Source organism: Zea mays, chromosome 1 (assembly GCF_902167145.1).
Source record: "Zea mays cultivar B73 chromosome 1, Zm-B73-REFERENCE-NAM-5.0, whole genome shotgun sequence".
Classification (NCBI taxonomy): Eukaryota; Viridiplantae; Streptophyta; class Magnoliopsida; order Poales; family Poaceae; genus Zea; species Zea mays.
Window position 1 is genome coordinate 236871763 of NC_050096.1, and position 6000 is coordinate 236877762.

Consider the following 6000-nt stretch of genomic DNA (forward strand, 5'->3'; position numbering starts at 1 on the left):
GTGAATTCATGTTCTGTGCCTTGCGTGCAATAATTTAATTATACTATGGTACGAGTGTATGTGAACTAGTAACTGAGGCCCTGAGCCTTGGCCTTCTTTTCTTTCTGCTGATTCATCACCTGTATGCATGTAATTCAAGTTGAAGAAAATATATTGCTGCTACTTACACTCCAGCCATGTTCTTCTGTTTGCATATGTCCATTTCCCTTTTATTACTCTGTTAGATACTTAGATTGATTTGTACTGCTAGGCTTTAGCAATGCATGAAAGGAGTCTACTTTACAAGATGAGTTTTAGGTTGTCATAAATGTGACCGATATTTGCTATTTACTTAAACTTTATTTAATGCACTGTTATCTGGTTTCAGCCTTTCAGCTGGAAAATTACACATGCTCACCTGCATTATATACTATGTAGAATACTAGAATCGACTATGCAAAGGCAAAACATCACATAACATCATGCTATTTCTTTTTTGACCGTTTTCTTTAATGTGACTATTGATGCTGCCATTTCATGTTGAGAAACATAAAGAGAACTCTCTCTTGTCAAAGATATTTGACACATTTGACTTGCATAGTTTTCAATGCATATCTTTGACCACTAATGTATTCTCATATATTCTTAAAATCCTTAAAGAGATTTTGCAAGTATTTTGAATCTAAATATACACATATAGCTTACATGTTTCCAAACTAAATAATGCAATAGCTATTGATGTTTGCAGTATTCAAAGTTTGACAAAATCTCCCCCTGAAGTAGCCTTTTTTGTGGCCAGAGGGAGTAATAGTCTAGTTTCAATTAAACACTATGCATTTGTTAAGATTGTACTCAGAACAATATATTTACTTTGTCAAGGTGGACTTTGGTATAGTCCCATATCTAAGTCCAGCGCAGCATTCGTATGTTTCTCTCACTTCTGTGGGAAGCAAAATGTTTCTGCCCAACCTCAGGTCCATGAATTGTTCTCTCTTCCTGTGATGAAATGCAAGCACCTGACTACGAGATGACAACACTGTCCAGCCAAGACATGTTTCATTGAAAATAATGGTTAGTACAGGGTTTCTGTTGTGCTTGTTTCATTGAAAATAATGGTAAAAGGTGGTTGCATTCTGTGCAAAATCATGTTCCTGTTGCCCCTGTTCCAGTTCTAGAACTCAAAAAGTCAAAACGCTGTGTGGTATTAATTGCCGACTTCATGTTTTTAGTGGCATTGCCACTGATCTAGCATTATGTCAAACTTACCTCAGTACACTCGGTGAGAAGAACTCTGTTGTGACTTGTGAGACTACCGACAGGTTGCAAAAACCAAGAATTGTGTTGGTACTGTTGATGTATTCTGTGACCGATGTCCGTTGCTACTGCTGATCTGAGAGGGGGCAAAAAGCTACAGCAACGACGGGTGTTTTTTTTCCTGCAGCCAAACACGTTTTCCCTAATATCCACGTTTGCTCTCTCTAACATGGTTTAATATAACGTACCTCTATCTTTACCCGTATGAATGTATCTACGTTACTACGTACATCTTAACCCTAGGAGTCCAGTCATGAGACTAGGCATATATCTTGATATGAGCATAGTCATAGATATTTATATTGTTTATACCAAAAAAAGTCAATGATTTCTTGTTTTAGGGCTAGTTTGACAACTTTATTTTTCCTATTTTTTCAAGAGATTTACATTTTTCTAAAGCCCCGTTTGTTTCGTTGGAATTAAATTCTATTTTAATAATTATAATTTAGACAGAACTAATTAAGTTTATATATTTATATATGTAATATATTTGTATATTATCCTAAATCATTTGAGAGAGATAGTTATATACTATATTTATGGTATAACGAAGCAAATAGAAGAGTATGTTATAAATTGTATATCGGAAAAATAGCATGTAAATTTATAGAATCAATTTTCATCTCACACCCCATGAATTTGAGATGGACTTATATGATAACTTTGAAAAGTGGTGGAATGTCACATTCTAAAAAAATAGTCTATTCCATTAGTAAAATTCCAATCCCTCAAAATAAAAGAAAACAAACGGGACCTAAGAAAAATTAGTTAATTTTCCCTGGGAAATGAGAATCCATTGGAACAATGGAGTTGCCAAACTAGCTCTTAGAATAGAAAACATATCACGTGAAATTGTATGACATGCAACTATATCTATTAGTAAAATTGTATAACAAAAGTATAAGGATAGAGGTAAGAGTATCTTTTAAGAAAAATGAGGGGAATGTGGGAGGGCTGTTTTGTTTGATACATAATGTTTTTAAAATATCTTCCCACTTCAATACTTGTGCTTTAGTTGTATTATTGTAAGAAAGGATACGATTGTACCTGATTTCCCTACTGGCTTCTGACAGGTGGGAACCAAATAACTGGAGTGGCTAAGGCAAAACACCGAGACAAACACAAAACAATTACTCTCAATATGTCTTATCAAATGTGTCATCTTCTCATCTAGGTGGGGGTATTTATACGGTAACCAAGAGGCAGGATCCTAAAGTACGTGTCTACCCTTGGTTACCTTCGCATTCTCGCAATATAATGTACAACAACATAAATAGAGAATGGTCCAAATTTTAACTGTGTTCCTTACTATACCCTCATCTAGGATAACAATGTACTCAGGGCCGACATGTGCGCTTGTCACGTTTGATGGAAGGCCCCCCATGTCCATGCTACCCAAACTTGGCTCTTCGGCCCCACATGCTAAAGGTCTTCGCTTCAGGCTCTCCATTAGTGTCCCCCAGCTCGCCCTTCGGCCTTGCGCCATAGGCGAGGCGAGGACTTCGCTTGTGATGGGGCCTTCATGTGGACCTTCACGGTCGACACTAAAGACAACGATCGTCGTAGACATCTGAGCCCTTTGAAGGGCTCGGTTCTTGATAGGTGAAGTCCCTATTGTTGTTCTAACCTTCGACGAGTCTTCCACTTCCAACAGGGTACGTCGGGGTTGGCTCCCAAGCTCATCTTGATCTTTGATCAGAGGGGACAACTATGCAGTCATCATCCGATGCTGGAGGGGGCGACCCTAGTGAAGCCCCTGTCAGGTCATGTCGGGGTCCTCAGACTCTGTGTTCGCAAACATGAATTAGTGTGTGGTTAGTTGTAGCTGATTTGGAGAATGATTGAGGTATGTTTGTTCTTCTCCCTAATAGTAGCCCCCGAGGGTGATGTTCAACCTGATGGACCAATCTTGAAGTCTAAGGGAAATGATATGAACACTGCCCTCGATCATCGATTGAGCTTCTTCGGGGGCGGTTACATTTTGACTGTTAGTTTTTATTGATTTTACTTTATCTTTATTTCTATCATGTGGGTGTGACCTATATAAGGCATTTCCTGATAGGATTTTGTTTTTTACTCTCTTCCTTCTAGACGACCTGCTCAAGATTATATTGTCCTTTTCTTGTTCATAAGTCATACAGAAGTTGCCGAACGCTTCAGATCTTCCTTGGATTCAACAATATTAGCCGAGAGATCGAACAACACTTCCAAATGTTAGACCATAGGCACATGGACAAGTAATTCACCATGATCGAGGTATCCACTTCAACCGCTATGGTGGAAAGTTGATAAACTCCGGGCCAGTTCGATGGGTAGGAGCGACCCCTCTTATGACTCAACCGGAGAGTCTTGAAATTCTTGGGCTAGCTGACATGGCTGTCACACATGGATTTAAGAACAAATCCACATGCATGCTAGGATCAAATTTCACACATATGACGACTCAGTGTCTAGGAACCAGTGTTACAATCTTTATTATATAAGAATAATGTCTTTACAAAAATAACCGAATAATATAAGCTTAAAACAACAATGACTATGTTCCTCATAACAAGCTACATGTAGATTGACCGAAGCGACAACAGCCTTAACCTCATCGAACTCTATGTAGCAGTCTTCCTCTTGATGATCTGATTCTGAACAAAGTACCGCATCGATTGAGCTCACTTATCGTGGGGGCTCAGGCGCTCAACAAGTTTGTAAGAAAAAGTGTAGTGTAAGGCTTACTAAGGAATATAGTTGAGGCTGAGCTTTAGATTTTAATTAAGTTGGTCAAACTTTTATTAGCAATTACTAGGCATAAGTAACACTAACCCAATTATAGAAAGTATCATAACCAAACTATTAACCATAAATCAACCACATGCATGTCAAGTTGAATTTAATTCCATAATTTACTCATGTGAGGGTATGAGCCGCGGGTAACCGTGAGCACAACTAATATATTAGTTTACACTCCACAGAGGTCACACATCTTTACCCACAAGCTGTGTATCTCTTTGAGCCTGGGTTAGCCAAACCCTTAGACACATCCAAGGTGAATGGTTAGAGATCCACTACGAGGCCTTTACAAAAGACCCACTAGTATGAGAATACCCGCTATGGTTTTAGGTAAAGGTGGTATAGGAATCTCTCGCCCGAAAGATATTAGAGACATATCAGCCCAAGAACCTGTAACACCCTGAATTTGGGGGTATAAAATTTCTTTGCTCATATTCACAAATTCAGGTGTTACTTCCCTTTTCTCATCCTTCCTCACCCTTTTCTTTCTCATTTCTATAGGAGAAAAGTGCTTACTTTATTTGTAATTATAGTTTATTATGTTAAACCCTAAGGGAGTATGAATTGTTGCATCATGATGAACCCTAGATTTCACTTTTGCTTGGTGCATAATTCTTGGAAAGTTTGATTTGAATTTGTGGCTCATTTGGATTTGAATCAATTGGAGAAAATAAAAAGAAAAGAGAAAACAATTCCAGAATAAAAAGAAGAGGAAAAGAAGCCCGCCACCCTGCCCCCCTCGGCCTTTCGGCCCAGCCGGCCCAATCCCGCGCGCGCTCTCCCCCCCGCTCTCTCTGCCCTGGCGGGCCCGCCCGTCAGCGCAGCCGCTTCTCGCGCGCCCGCCTCCGCTCTTCTCTCTCTCTCTGCTCGCGGGCCCGGGCTGTCAGCCCCGTCGTCCCCGCGTAACCGCCGCCGAGCTGCGCGCGCCCGCCTTCTCCGCGCCCACGTCGCGCGTGGAGCTCGCAACTGACCCGCCCCTGGCCACTTGAGCCTCGAGCCCCACTCGCCCTCGCCCTCGCCCCCTCCCCCATTTGCGCTCTAGCGGACCCCTCTTCCACCTCTCCCTCGCTGCGCGCACGCCAGAGCGCCGCCGCCACGAATCCCCGCCGTCCCGAGCTCGTTTCTCGGCCGCCGTTGGAGCTCCGCCGTGTCCGTTGCCACGGTGAGCTTCGCCCCGGCGTCCGCAACCCGGGACGCGCCCCAATTCCCTCTCCCCCTCCCTATTTCTCTCTGCCCGCGCTCACCCGCCGTTCCCCGTGCAGCCGCGGAGGTCCGCCACCGTCGCCCCGGGCCACCGTTGCGCCATTCCCGCCGCCGAGGAGTCCCCGGAGCCCGCCTTGAGGTAAGGGACCTCTCCTGCCCCTATCGACCTTTGCTTTGCTCTCTGCTGCGTATAATTCCTCACCGGAGTAGAGTAATCCCGCCGCCGAGCCGCTCCGCCGTGAACCGCCCCCCTCCAGTGCCCCTGCCCCGACCCAGACCCCACCAGAGGACTCTCTGTGCCCTCCCCAACCTTCCCGGCCGCTCAGGTCGCCTCGGAGCCCCGCCAAACGCCCGCGCCCCTCGTCTCCGGCGAGTCCTCCGCCGCGGGGACGAGCGCCGCCGCCCCAGCTAGCCGTAGGATAAGCCCAGGCCGGCCACCCGATCCCCACCGTCCGTCCCAGATCGGGCGGCCTCGTTTTGATTAGGCCAAGCCCAATCCTGGCCGTCCGCCCGAGATCCAGCGGCCCAGGCCCGCTTCCCCCACCCCCTGCCTCCCTGCCAGTAGGGCCCCGCCTGTCAGCCCGCCCGCGCGCGCGCTCTGCCCGCCGGCCCCGCCTGTCAGCCTGCCCGCGCCCCGCGCTGCCCGCCCGGTCCCGCCTGTCAGTCGCCCAGGCCGCCGCGCGCTCGCGCGCCCGCCCGCAGGATCTAATCCTGGCCGTTCGT